Source organism: Equus przewalskii, chromosome 1 (assembly GCF_037783145.1).
Source record: "Equus przewalskii isolate Varuska chromosome 1, EquPr2, whole genome shotgun sequence".
NCBI lineage: Eukaryota > Metazoa > Chordata > Mammalia > Perissodactyla > Equidae > Equus > Equus przewalskii.
In genome coordinates this window covers 68,329,273-68,341,464 of record NC_091831.1, presented here as the reverse complement: position 1 = coordinate 68,341,464, position 12,192 = coordinate 68,329,273, and the positions used below count along the sequence as shown (strand labels likewise).

General features: G+C 48.5%; 1 long non-coding RNA gene across 1 annotated transcript; it reads right to left on the bottom strand.

Annotated features, from left to right (window-relative positions):
* Positions 1–4,911: 4,911 nt before the first annotated feature.
* On the bottom strand, positions 4,912–9,631 carry LOC139074772 (uncharacterized). Its single transcript, XR_011524520.1, has 3 exons — positions 9,578–9,631; positions 8,752–8,876; positions 4,912–7,273 (listed from the first exon to the last, which is right to left on the bottom strand). It is a non-coding gene; the product is annotated as an uncharacterized lncRNA (long non-coding RNA).
* Positions 9,632–12,192: the final 2,561 nt, after the last annotated feature.

Here is a 12,192-nt window from a genome sequence, read left to right as displayed (position 1 = left end):
AATATACCAAAAGGTAGGAAAATAAGGACCACATGCACCTCACTTAAGGCAGAGACTCAGAGCAGTTACTGCTGGCATGGTGACTGCTTTCCTCTACTTCTAGGGGGCGCTTTGATGCACAAAGGTGTCTGACCCTGCAGAACTGGCACAGCAGAGTGCATGATTGCTTTGTGCTTGCAGGGGGGGTTATGAGCTTGTGCTGTTAACTAAAAGTGTCCAAAATCTGGAAATAAGGTCAAGAGGATGACTGTGTGTGCCTCCAATATACCCAGAAGCTTTGTTTCATTGGCCACCAGAGGATTATCTACATTTCTGAAGGATGGACCATTGTTTGACTTTTGCCATGCTATTAATTAAGAGCTCAGATTCTGTGCAGTTCCCTTGTTACATTGTAGATGTTTGCCCAGTAGAGAGGCAAATGGTTCCTGTCCAGTGAAAAGAGAACCACCAATGTATTGCCCTGTAGGACATGAACCAGATTTCTCTCAAACATCAAAAATCTATTTTAGTGTGACTTTCCCGATGGATTCTATAAATGCCAGTACTCCAAATGCCATTTGAGCCCACATTACCAACTTCCTGGCTTCCTCCTGAATTGAGGAGCTGAATGAAATTTTGGATGCATGGTCATTCTCTTTTGTTTGAGAGCCATGTTTTTAACTTCTTTTAAAATTTCTCTTGGATGGCACTGGTCCAGCCCTTCCCCTCCCACCAGTTCCCTTCTGAGGCGAGTGTGCAGGAGGAGGTCCCAGCTGAGGGGAGGAGACCGGCCCTGCAAGATGCCCTAGCCCACCTCAGCAGCCAGTGGTCTCACAGCTGAGCCACCTCCACCCTCCGGTGATCCCAGCTCTGGTGCTCCAAAGGGCCCTGTTTGTGCATGAAATCCAGAGGTGACACAGATTCAGCACAATGGCCTCTCTCAGAAGCATGGCTTATCACTGATAATCATGGAGCGACTAGGACCTGGAACACCCAGGCTAAGCAGACTGCCTAGGACGAGCTGGGCTACTCCTTTGTTCCCCAATTTGAGGAGGCCCACCCTGAAGACTCTTAGGGCTTGTCACCGGGAGCCTGGGGAAGCCCTTGGACCACACATTCCCATCCTCTTGGCTCCTGGGCAGTTGGAAGGTGCATCCCTAAAGGGGCCAGGGTGGGCGTTTTGAGTTCATTTGGCTTAGTTCTTAATGGAGTCTCACCCAGGAAGTCCAAAGCCCAGAACAATGCAATAAAAGCACCTGCACCCCCACCAACTAGCTTATAAATAGATTTTGCCACAAGGTAACAAAAGCAATAATAGAGATGGTGGGAGTACAACTTGATGCAGGCAATTTGGTAGTGTGGGCTTTACCAAGTTCAGGTCACTTGTCCCAGTAATTCTACTCCTGAGAAGCTACGCTAAAGAAACTACCAGGGATGAGGCAAAGAATTTTGTAGAAAGATAACCATGGGAGTGTTAATTATTACAAAAACCAGGACAAGCCTAAATGGCCAACAATAGAGAACTAGTTAAAGGATATAGAGCCATAAAGCAGAATGACATGTAGCCATTAAATTTGTTTTAATTTAATTAAAAATACGCTCATAAAAAAGCCCATTAGAAAATAAATACAATACAAATACAGAAGATTATCCCAGTCTTCTAGAAAGAGTTTAAATGTGAATGGAAAGAGCTGGACGCAGGAATGCAGGTGATATGTGCTTTCTCATCTAGTTTTTTCTTCATCTAACATAAGCGCATATTCAATTTACAACAAAAACAAACACGCTAGATGAAAGGTCTTTGTTTCAGTGTTTTCAGTATCTAAAGAACACTCGGATGTGACAGTCACTGCAGCAGGCCCTCCCTCCGTATCCAGTGGCTGTTTTATCCATGTGCAGCTGCAGAAGCAGAACAAGTTTTCAGAATTCTCGCAGAGCCAGCCTGGCCGTGTCCGGCTACCCCAGCCCTTTGCCCTCATCTGGCTACACTGGCCATTGATGGTGAATTAAATCCTCCAACTCTGCGACTGGTGCCAGTGGCAAACAATGATGCCATGTGGACATGGATGCCCAACTTTCAGACAAATTATGAGGCCTGAGTGCCCTCACGTAAACTTCTTTCCATCCCTAGTATCTCATCTGTGTCCCCAGGCCGTGGTACTTTCCCCGAGCCCCTCGTCAGTTCCTGATGCTATCTCTGCCTACACTAAGGCATGATTGTGCTTCCAGAAATTCCTCTGGCTCCTTCTGGTCCACTGGTCTCCCCTGGGCTGCCTTCCCCTCACCACTCAGGTCCAGGACAGAAATCTACAGAGGAAGAGCTCTGACTTCACCATGCCCAACAAAAACCAGCTGTTTTTCACTAACAGACAAAACAGTTCTGCTGGTTTCAGAGTCTGCAGTATGTGTGTTTAGGTCAAGGGTTTCTTTACTGCTTTCTCCGAGAACAATGGTTGGAGCATTCTTCAGTCAGCTTGTTTTCCAGAGTAAAGGAAACTTCAGCATCTAAAACTCATTCAAGTCTCTGTAACAGACAAGCCAAAGTCAAAGAGAAGATCATAACAATTTCCACGACTTAAGCAGATACTGGGTATCAGGCTAAATACTTCACAAAATTACTTCACTGTATTAGGTAACAAAGGGACATCCTCTGCTTTTTCCAGTTGAGCTGAGGTTCAGTAATCACCTAGGATTACAAGCTTGCCCGGCAGCAGAGCAGGATTTTACCCCTAGCTGTCTGCTCTTAACCCTGCCCTCTCCCACGTGCTGGTGCCTCCTTGTGACATTTAACCAGGAGATTTGGCGAGGATTGACGCTCCCAAGTGCTGCTAGGAATGGCCATCCCCAAAGACCTTCCCATCCACCCCTGCCCATTCTGAGGCTGCCTCCAAGTGTCAGGGGACTGCTCACCTTCACCGCCAGGAGCGTCCTGAGCACTATGGAGCCCTTCTGAGTCTATCGATAGCCACGAAGCTCCAGAAGAGGAGTGCTCCCCCTCACTCCACTCATCCCTGTGTGTCCGCCTGGGCTCCTGGAAAGCAGAGCCTGAAACAAGGTCTTTTGTGATCCCAGGGCACAAGGTGAGGGAGGAGTGTGAACGGGAAGAAGGGAAAGCCACCCGGGGATACACTGTTCAGCTGGTCACAGCTCTGGGTAGCCGATGCTGTGACCCTGTGGGACCGCCTGTGGGAGCTTAGGGAATGCCTCTCAGAACCGCTTGCATGGCTTGTAACACCATGCGCTTCACGTGTGTTGAGGAGGTTCCCTGGGCCATTCCACTCCTCAGCCTGAAACAACCCTAGGCAGGCGGCTGAGAATGACCAGGCAACCTGAGGCCCGGTGTCTGGAGGAAGAGGTGGAGCCTGGAAGATTCAAAGCATCGCACAGAGCTGTTGCCAGCCTGCCTGCCCAGGTGCCAGGTCCTGCTACAGAATCTCTTTTCCAGGATGGGCACTTTTCCTACCCCCAGGGACAGGGTCTCACCCTCTGTCTCCAGCAGGCTGGTCACATCTTCCATCACCAAAGCCAGCTTGTTTGGTCTTAGGTAGCTCCACATGTAGGACATTAGGGGCAGTCAGGGATAAATACTGCTCAGCTGGGGTCACTCCAGGCCCCAGGCCTCGGTTCCTGATTTGTGTGAGCAGCTGTTCATAAAAGAGCTTCTTCATTTTCACCCAAACACACAGTTGAATTCCTTTTCACCAAAAACAGCAAAGGTTGTGGAGAGACAGCCATCTGCCCTTTCATACCTGCTTAACCAGATGCAGCTCTCAGCTTCTCAGTCTAAAATGTGTGCTTCCAGTTAGGGACCACTAGCTCCTGCAGAACGAAGGCACCATTGACTCCTGAACAGTGCTCAAGTGCCTGCCTCTCAATTGCTTGCAGCTTTGAGAAGCTTCTGCCAGCCCCTCCAACATTTTAGACCATTAGCATTTTAGCTGGAACTTCCTATATTCTTAAGTGTAAAACACTTTCTTCTGGGTTTAGTGATGGAACACAACCATGAGATAAAACTTCGTCTAAATATCAATTTTCATATTTGTGTGATTAGAGCTGAGGCTCTTTTTATTGCCATTCATAGGCCCCAGTAATACTTGACTTGTGCTACACACAGTCATTTTTGAGTCTAATTCACCCTCCCCATGACGAGAGGAGGGGTGGAGGGGTGGGAGGAGAGCAGATTGTCACAAAACCAAGAAGCTCCTGGAGATTAATGGGATGGGGAGAAGAGACTCCCCCTCCTCTGTCTTCCCCTCCCAGGTGAGGCGTCCTTTGGGAGAGGGGAGTGTGGGGTGAGGTGGACTATCCTCTGCAGATAATGATCCTGCCAGTCACATAGTGGATGCCTGAGCAGGTTCACTAGGCAGACTTTGAAAAGGAGAACAGAACTTTTCCAGCAGTACATTGTGCCACTTGCAGGGCCTGCCTCACTCTCCATAGAAGCAGGAAGGCAAGAAGTGGTTCCTTCTCTCTCTTTCCACATGTAAACTAGTAATAGCTAACGTTGGGACAGTGCTTATGTGTGCCGCCGCTCGTCACAGACTGCTCAGGAATTAGCTCATTTAAACCTCACAGCCCTCAGGTGTGTGTTGCTATCAGCTGCAGTTGAAAGATGAGAAAGCCGAAGCCTGGACAGGCAAGGGGCCTCAGGGGCTGGAACCAGCTAAGAAGGCGTGTAAGGAGGTTGGAACCCAGGCAACCAGGCCCTGAGCCCATTTCCCTCCCACCATCGTGAATCGTCCTTAGAAAGTCTTCTCACAGCCTGAATCTTTTTGTCTAAAACAGGACAGTGGTGTTGAAGGGATCAACCTCTCATGGCTAAATGGCCTGGCTGAGAGAAACAGGCCAAGGTGGAGCTGAAGGGAAATGAAGAGGTGGCCGAGACAGTGAGACAGAGACAGAGAGAGACGCTAAGCACTTTGGGAGCAGGGGCTGTGTCTCATCATTTTCTTTTTAATTGTGATAAAATACACATAACATAAAATTTACCATTTTTACTTTTTTTTTCTGAAGAAGATTTGCCCTGAGCTAACATCAGCTGCCAGTCTTCTTCTTTTTGTATGTGAGCCACCACCACAGCGTGGCACTGACAGATGAGTGATATAGATCTGCACCCAGAAATTGAACCTGGGCCACTGACGTGGAGCATGCCCATTTTTCAACCATTTTTAAGTGTAAGTTCAGTGGCATTAAGAACATTCACATTGTTGTGTAGCATCACCACCATCTGTCTCCAGAGCTCTCTTTATTTTGTAAAACTGAAACTCTGTCCCTATTAAACAACATCTCCCCACCACACCCCCCAAGTCCCTGGCAATCATCATTAATCCTACCTTCTGTCTCTACCAGCTTGACAATTCTAGGTACCTCATATAAGTGGTGTCGTAAAGTTTTCGTCCCGGCTTATTTCACTCAGCATAATGTCCTCAAGGTTCCTTCCTGTTGTAGCATGTGTCAGAATTCCCTTCCTCTTTAAGGCTAAATAATATTCTATCATCTGCATAGACCACATTTTGTTTATTCATTGACCCATCAATGCACACATGGGATGCTTCCACCTTTTGGCTATTGTGAATAATGCTGCTATTGATACCAGTCCTGATATCAGTTTCCCCATATTAAACCCAGCATATATGGGGTTAAAACCAAAACACTCATTCCCTGCTTACTCTTTGGCTTCCTGGCTCCAGAATCCACTATCCTCCATGGAGACAGACACTGTCAAGGACAAGTACCTGGACTATCTCCTCCCCGCAAGGAGCTACAGGCTGGTGGGAAAGCTGCTGACCAGCAAGGTCACGGGCTCCCTCCTCTCTGCAAGTGTTTCAAGGCCAAAGACAGGCTGGTGGGAAAGCTCCAACCAGCAAGACAATATGCTCCCCCTCCTCTACCTAAAACCCCAAATAAAAACCTTACTTCTAGCTTTTCAGGGAATTTTGGGATTTCAGCGTTAGCTGCCCTCTCTCCTTGCTCAGCACTGTGCAATAATAAAATGCCTACTTTCTTCCACTACACCCGGTGTCAGGGATTGGCTTGCTGCATAACGTGTGAGTGAACTCACTACAGGTTCGATATCACTATGAGCATGGATGTGCAAATATCTGTTTGAATCCCTGCTTTCAATTCTTTTGGGTATATACCCAGAAGTGTAATTGCTGGATTACATGGTCATTCTATGTTTAATTTTTTTAAGGAATCACCATACTGTTTTTCACAGCAGCTGCACCATTTTATACCCCCACCAACAGTGTGCAACAGTTCCAATTTCTCTACATTCTTGCCAATACTAGTTATTTACTGTGTTTTTTAAAAATGATAGTCATACTAATGGGTGTAAGTTTGTGTCTCAAAATTTTTGAGTCCCTAGTGGCCCCCAGCACGGTCCACAGCTTAGTTTGTATGACAATTTATATTTTTCAAATTACAAGTGAATTGCCTACAGTTCTCACTACCTTACACAAGGAGGCATGGGGAAGATGATTCCCATCTCACTGCTGAGGAAATTGAGGCTCAGAGAGATGATATGATTTGTCCAAGATGAGAAGACTTGTAAGTGGCAGTGGCAGGACAGCACCCAGCACTCTGGCCACCCTGGCAGGCCTGGCAAGGAGGACACTTCCTCTGTGCTAGGCAAGGTCAGCCTGGGGCATTGGGCAGTCATGTCCTCACTTTCCCAATGAGGAAACAGAAAGAGGGATGGAGAGGAGCCCCACGTCTCCCAGGAGGCCACACAGCCTGAGAAGGTGAAGCCCGCCTGGTCCTTTCCAGCCTGGCCCCTGGAGCACCTCCTGCTCCCTTCCGAAGCTCAGATCCCTCGCTGGTCAACTACTGAAAGTGAGGGGGGATAAGGAAATCAAGTGGCACTAACTGGATAGCACTAAAAGTGCTGGGCAAGTGGGGCCACTGAGTCAGGCACGTCTGGCTTCCATTTGCAGGCATCAGTTGTCTGTCTTGAAGAGAAGAGATAGAACCTTGGAGTCTCGTTTTCCTGCTGTTCCGCACAGGCATGGCAATTGAGAACCTCAGGGTTGTTCTGAGCCAGCTCGTGGCCAGGGGCCGGCAACCTTGCTTCCCTCTCCTTTCCCCAACAGAAGCTGAGCGGCCCCTGGCCATATCTGCCCCAAAGCAAAGAGAAGCAGCCTGTTTCCCCGTGGTCCAGGCCAGGAAGGGAGCAGAAGGGACTGCAAAGCATGGACTTCTGAGAGGGGTGATTCAGGCGGCAGCAGCACCATCATGTGTCCTGGGCATGCCACCATTAGTCAACATCAAACGAGTGCGAGGGCCCTGGAAATACCTGCAGGGGTGACATTGCAAAAGGTTCTGCCTCAGAAACTCTCTTCAGAGGACACTGGATCACCCAGGAAAGTTTATTTATATTCTAGGCAGGAATAGAATTTATGTTATAGAAAATAAAGATTTTATGTATTTGTACATATCTATCTGTGTATGTGCCTATAAATAAAATTTGTATTCACCTTCCAGGGGTCTGATTCCCCCAGCTCTGTCCACATCCAATCTGTATGATGGTTATTAACACTGTCTGGGAACTGACCGCAGACCCCTCTGAAATATTGTGCTTGTCAGTCCCAGGCTTTTTGAGCAGAGCAAGATCTCTTCACTGTGGAATTATGGCGTTCATATTAGCATGCCTGCTGAGAAATTCTTATGCTGGCAGTGTGCACCTCCCTGAAGTGTTTCCTGGAAATTAGATTTTGGGAGAACAAAATGGCAGAGGGCTCAGAGGCTGCAGGAGGCAGGATTCCCTCCATGTTACTCATTTACCCAGTAATTAATTTCTTCCCCAGCGCAATTTGAAGGAAAAGATTGTGTTCATTAATTTATCGTTCACCTGTTCCTGAGGATTACTTTGATCGCTTTTTCACAGGAGACTTTGCATCCTGTCGGGAGATTTAATATCATCCCAAGAGCTGGCATCTGAGTGCAACGAACCATACTGCACTGAGTGCTTTCCACCAAACAAACGCAGGTGGCTCGAGTGACTGTCACAGCGAGGTCCTGGGTGACGGGAGTCTTTCTGTGCAGAATCCTGAAGGGCATCCTGCCCGGCCTCACTCCTCACCACGGATTTCAGGAAGATATTTTTGGGTCTCCAGATCCCCCACGCCCCCCCCTTCCTCCTTTTCCACCTGAGGCTCGAGGCTCGTGAGTCATAAATGTCTAGAATGTATCTGTAGAAAAACCGGGTCAAAATTAAGCACAACTACAGGAAGCAGACAAATACTTTTATCTGTAGCGAATCTGATTATCTGTAGCCAATGTGAAGGGTTTGAAACTACCAAATGGAACCTCACTCAGTGCCTCAGTTTCAACCATTTGATATTTTTTTTATCTAGACACAGGAATTACAGCTTGATGGCATTCAGAAAATCATATTTAACCCTCATTTAGATTCAATCTGAATCAATTTAATGAAATGTGAATGCTTTTCTAGATTTATAGAGAAACTAAAAAGAAATTTAAACCAGAAAGAAAGGTGTTAGTGTTTTTCTACACCCAGTAGATGTAATACTGGGCTCTTTTTGCCATTATCTGGGCTGCTTTCCTCAGCTTTAATGGGGAAGAAAAGCACAGAATCCCAGGAGAGTGCAGTCTGGGATTTAGGAGGTCCACCCACCCTGCCATTCAGTTATCTATTCAGCAGATCTCTATGGAGCCAGGCACCGTGCCAGGACCTGGAGACTCAGGGGTGAGCAGACCACACTCCCTCTTCCCAGAGCTTGTAGTGTAGAAGGGAAGCTGGTGTTGACTTACCACAACAGATGTGAAACTGTAGCTCTGTCATGGGCTGTGCGTGAGGTCTGCTCTAGCCTGGCAGTCAGTGAAGGCTTCCCTGTGGACAAGATACTCAGCAGAGACCAGAAGGAGGAATGATGTTACTGGAGGAAAGAGGGGTGGAAGAATGCTCCAGAGAACAGCATGTGCAAAGGCCCTGCAGCCAGAGAGGACACAGATACATGAAAAACGTAGAGAAGACTATTGTGGCTGAGGTGAAGAATGAAGATGCATACAGCGTGTAAAAGGCCTGGAGAGGTGAGTGGAGCTACAGAGGTGGGTGGGGCTAGACTGAGCAGGCACCCATAAGCCAAGGCCAGGAGTTTTTATTAGGCTGAATGGTTAATTAGATTCTGACCTCAGGTGTCTTGTAATCCAAAGCAAAGATACATGGGCTTGAGCTTGGGCTACGCAGTATTTGAGAGAATTTAGGCATGTCCTTCAACCTCTCTGGGCCTCAGTGTCCTCCTCTGTAAAATGAGGGTAACAAGACTCCCTCTTCAGAGCATGAGTGCGAGGATTAAATGGGTTTGTATATCTAAGGCACCTAGAACAGTGGGACATACTACACACTAATATTATTATTGTTTTCTTTTGTTATTATCTCTAACATGAGTGGTCTCACCAGATAATCTCTAAGTGCTTTTCAACTCTGATGTCCCAGGTTTCTAAAAATCTTTCCTGAGATTTTTATAGTGTTCTGCCACAGGCCCAGCTGGCTAGGGTGGCAGGATATCTTGCTGAGAGACAGAAGAAATGACCCGGAGACTACGGACAAGACATGGGTTTATCGTGTCCTACTTACAGGAGAGTGTCCAGTGGCAGCTGGCTGGACGGAAGTGTGCACCTGCAGCCGCCCCCTAAGAGAAGCTTGCTTAAGTAGGCAGAGGAACAAAGGCTGCATGCTTGCCAAAGGGCTGTCCTTGGTACGACCAGCGTTCCCAGGATCAGTAGCTCACGTGGAGGGGCTCTGCATCCCTGTAAGACGCGCTGTTCTTCTTCTGGGATAAGGGAGGATCCAGGCTGGCCAGGCCCAGATCGTTACAAATCCCATTAGCTGGGCTGTCTGCCCAGAAGGGAGCCAGAAGAACACATGGTTGCGATGGGCCTGGGGGCTTCTGCTGAGCAAGCAAGGCCCAGGTCCTACAATAGTAACTCTCACCTTCGAGAAATGCATTGAGCGACAACCTTACTTATCAAGCACAGGACTGTGTTTCACATACATGAACCCAGGGAAGCCACGGAACGGGATGACATGACCCAGAGAAAGTGTGTTCAGTGAGAGGAGAGGGAGGCTGAGGCTGGGCCTTAGGATCACCAACACTTAGCAAAAGAAAGAAACCAGTCAGAGAGGAGAAAAAGTTGTCAAAATGTTATTCAGATGCTCATAACTCCTAAGTTTAGGAGGAGGATGTTGGGGGAAGTGAAGCAGACATAGTAACAACTCCCGCAGGTAAGGACAGAGAGCAGGACGCATGGACTGGGACCCTGCAGCTCACAGGGCCCCAGGTCCTTACGGCATCCTCGTACAAACTAGAAAGAGATGTCCCTCCTCAGGAGCCTGAGTTCCACTTGTAGGAAATCATCCTAATACAGTGATGTCATTGAGACCAGACCCCTCTTGCCATGTGCCCCATATACTCACCTGCGAGGGCTACCGTGTGACTGCTGCCCCCTGGCCTTGGTCCCCCCGTACACCTGTGCAGAGCACACGTGCCCAATTGGGGCACCCATCCTACGGACAACCTCTGAGAGAGCAGCTTCAGAGCCAATTCGACTGGAAGTGAGGGACCAGCAAGGTAAATTCGGATCCACTCTCAAGTGAGCTGAGTGGTGGTTTGAAGCAGAGGCTGGGAGACATGTGTGTTTGTAGGCTGAACAGCAGGCGCCTGTGGAAAGGCAGAGAAGGAGAACAGAGAGCCAAAGAGAAGAACGTTGAATGGTGAGGATTGGCGCCAGAGGGCAGGCTTCCAGCTGGGGCCTCTGCTGCCCAGAGAGCCTGGAGACAGCTCTGTGGAGGGGGCCGCAGCCCCAGCCTCTGTTCCCTTAACCTCACAAGAGCACGCTGAGGAGCACGTGCTCATCATTTGCTTTTGCTCCATCTACTTTGAAACAAGACCCCAAGGATGTGACTGAAGAATGGAAAAGGCACTGTGAGCAAGCACTCAGGGAAGAGAAGCAGAGGGTGTGGTCCCATAGATCAGTCTGTCATCAAACTTGATTGAATACTTGGGATACTGTTTTTCAAATCAAGACCCTGAACTACTTGCGTGAAAATCAGTTTCCTGAGCCCTTGCCTGGACCTGCTGAAGTGGAATCTGCATTTCCCCCATTCTCCCTGAGTGATTCTTAGTTAACCTAAAATCTGGGACCCACTGATTATGCAGGGCACTGGTGGTGGAGGCAGTAAGGACCTGGCCCCCAACTGGGAAAACAGTGACTGGCACAGCAAGGGAACAAATGACCCCATGTCCCAGGAAAATCAGGGAGGGAGTCTCAAAGATGGCGCTATTTATACCAAGCGTCAAAGCTGGTGGACAGCAGGTGCCTGGAGGGGCGGGAGAGCAGTCAGGGCAGTGGCGCTCAGGGGCTGTGTGGAGGAGGGGCAACGAGCTTGGCTTTGAGACCTAAGGAATTCAGGGAGCAGAAAGGGGAAGTAAATAAGGGCAGAGGTGGGAATTAGAGTGGTTTGTTCAAAGAATACGAAGTAGCTCAACTTACAGGTCGGAGGATTCGTGCAGGGAGATGAAAGTGAGTTTGTGCTAAATAGTGATGGGCTTTGAAAGCCAGGTGAAGGAGCGACGCCATTCTGCTCGGCAGGCCTGTTGAGTGCCCACTCTGGGCTGGTGAAGGGTTGGGTGTTGGGGATAGAAATACAAATAAGCCATAGTCTCTTTGCTCACTGAGCTCGCAGTCCAGTGGTGGAGACAGACAGATGCAGGCGTAAGCATCGCCCTGAGCGTACAAGACCAGGATAGAAGAGGGAGCTGGTGACCCTCTGCAGGCTTGGGGTGGCTTCCCAGGCAGGGCAAAACTCCTAGGCCCTGAGTTTCCAAATGGAAAGCACCATACAGCTGTAACTTGTGGGCAATGGGGAGGGCCCACCAGGGGTTTCCGAACAAAGGAGGGATGTGATGAAAGTAGCATTTAAAAAATAGTAAAAACTCACCACGAGGTATTAAAAGTGACCGTAGCCCTGGCTCCCAACTCCCTCTCAGTAACCGCAATTTCTCTATTGTGAACTGATTGTCTGAGATCTCTCCTCTGTGAAGGTACATGTCCCACCTCTACCTTTTCCTTTATTTTCTTGCAATTTAAAGCATTTGAAAACAAGGCATCAGACAGTCCAGGATCTCCTCTCCAAAGGCTGACAGATGTTTTCCGGGTTTGATGGAACCCTCAACGTGTCGGCCTGGCAGG